Source organism: Anneissia japonica, unplaced genomic scaffold, assembly GCF_011630105.1.
Source record: "Anneissia japonica isolate Jap-2015-1 unplaced genomic scaffold, ASM1163010v1 scaffold585_len4108843_cov191, whole genome shotgun sequence".
Taxonomy (NCBI): domain Eukaryota; kingdom Metazoa; phylum Echinodermata; class Crinoidea; order Comatulida; family Comatulidae; genus Anneissia; species Anneissia japonica.
In genome coordinates, this window is record NW_022716829.1 from 3,955,881 (window position 1) to 3,958,506 (window position 2,626).

Consider the following 2,626-nt stretch of genomic DNA (forward strand, 5'->3'; position numbering starts at 1 on the left):
CATACTGCCCTGCTCTGAGAAAAGGCATTAAGTACATTTTTTTCAAAATTGAGATTTTTAGCTTATGTGACTCCTGAATGTCTAATCTATCACCCTATTTCATCAAATTTCCAAAAATATGTCTGGAAATATTAAATTTTATTTTAAAATTTGGCATTATCTGCAAATTTCACTATAAATACTCTGAGAAAAGGCATTATGTGCGCGAAGCCTTACATATATGCATTGAACGCTTGACTTCACGCAAGCCAGATATTAAGTAACCAATCAAATGCTAGTATAACGAATATCTAACTAATTAGCTTGGAATCCTTAGCAAATAATGCCTAGTTAGTAAATGCTTTATTTCGAAGAATACTCTGAGAAAGTGCATTATCTGCTTTATATTTTACGGCGTTTATTTATAATTCTGTGATTAATGAGATACTTTTGGCGAAATGATGCAAGTTACAGCGCAAGACGTTTTTTAGAAGTCTTTTGGAAGAGTAAGTACAATATTGTATTTTATTAGGTTTCATACCTATTAAGTATTAAATTTAGATTATTATTATTATTATTTAGTAGTATTAGTTTTTGTTTTATCGACATTGTATGTTTTGTATTGTGTTTATTATTATTATTATTATTATTATTAATTATTTTTATTATTATCACTGTTATTGTTACTATCATCATTATTATTACTCTTTCAGGCAACCAAGTGGTTCAATTGAATCGCCTGTTGGTAGATCCGATCATTATGTGGTTATTTGTGAACCTGTTGCCGAATCACATAAGCAGCCTGTCATTTTTAAGAGTTCTAAGAAGAGACTTATTAATCCGACTACTGTTGAATGTTTCACTACCGAACTTTTAAACTTTAGATGGCAAGATGTTTATTTCGCTAGTGAATGTGGTTTTCAGTTTAATATTTTTCATTATTATTTTTTACAATCTTCTATAGACAAACATTTCCCTTATATTAACGTTACGAAATACTCTGCGGATAAGCCGTGGATTACTAAGTATTTTAAGAAAACGATTGCCCAGCGACAAAGTGCATTCAAATCGGGCAGAATGGGCAAATTTAAAAAGTTGCGCAATAAGGTTAACCGCTTACTAAGTCGCTCAATTCTAAACATTACAGGAAAACTTTAAGTAGATTATTGAATTCTGAGCTACGAGCTTGGTGGACTGGTATTAAGCAGTTTCTAAATCTTGATCAATCTAAGAACCACCCCCTTAAGGTTATGGCCGATGATCTGGTCTAATTGATGTAAATTAAAACACCGCCTTGGTTTCTTTCAAGCCTATCCTTACGGACTAAGCTATATCCACTAAAAGTAATTAAATTATCAGCAATGTGAACCTATCCTTCGGACTAAGCTATATCCACTTAAAATAATTAAATTATCAGCAAAGTGTGGCTTAAGGTGCGTCTCGGTAATCGCTACTACGTCTGGGCGAGATATATTAATCCTAGTAGTAAATTCGTCAAATTTGTTCATAATTGATCTAACATTGGTCATCCACACAGACGGTACATAGTATTTGCAAGGTGTGATGTCTATTAAGTTAGCGTAGTTTACTCCGGTAATCCGATGTTTATCTTTTGATATCAACTTACCACCTACTAGATCGGATCTCTGCCGGATGATGGTAGGGATGCTTCTACGTTTATGTTTTCCAGCTCGGCATCCTCTAGGCTAATTCCAAATGGGCCTACTGCAAGTATAATATACGGACCACTGGGGTCCGCGTTTCCAGCGACGAACCGGCTTTGCCAAACACATACTGATCAGATGTTAAATGGAGAACGACGGATGAAGTATGCGTTTCTTACGTAGTAGTGGTTATCCGCATAGAACGCATACACAATAAAATAATTAGCATGCAGCAATTCCCTTTGTAGTTCAGGGACGTATCCAGGGTGGGGGAGCCGTGGGAGCCGCGGCTCTCCCCCCCCCCTTTGTACACAGTGTTAAAATTTTAAAGCTTTTTCTTGAGCCAATACAAATTCTTCCTGGGATCACTCAAAATGAATACTTCTAAACATGTAAAAATGCATCAGGACACGTTATACATAGGCATAATAGAACACGTAGGCCTAAGCGTGATTAAAAAAAAAATAAATCCATAAATCTCAGGCCAGGTCTTTTAAGATAGAAATGCGATACTGTGGTTCAATTTCGATATTAACCTTTTGCAAGTTTCTTTAAATGTTTATTTAATAATACTACTACTAATAGTAATAATAATAACAATGAAGATGATGATAGTAATAATTGATAATAATATTAATAGCAATAAGAAGAGAAGAAAATTGTGCTAAATGCGAAAAAAAGTTGTGATTTGTTGATCATAATATAGTATATATAGTTAAAGCTTAGTAAGCTATAACTAGGCCTAAGTTGTCCTGGATATTAAGTAGATTCCTGATAAAAGATCATGAGAAAATTGTTGGTGTTTCATTTTGACTATAATGGTAATGTGATGATGATGAATTTTACTATATAAATGTGTCATTTCCGGCCATCCCGAGAGGTACTATTTCCTCAAATTTTCTCACCTCAGCCCCAGCCATGGTGGGGCTGAGGTGGTTGTGAAATCACGTTTTTGAAGTAGGCCTATGTAAAGTACATACTCA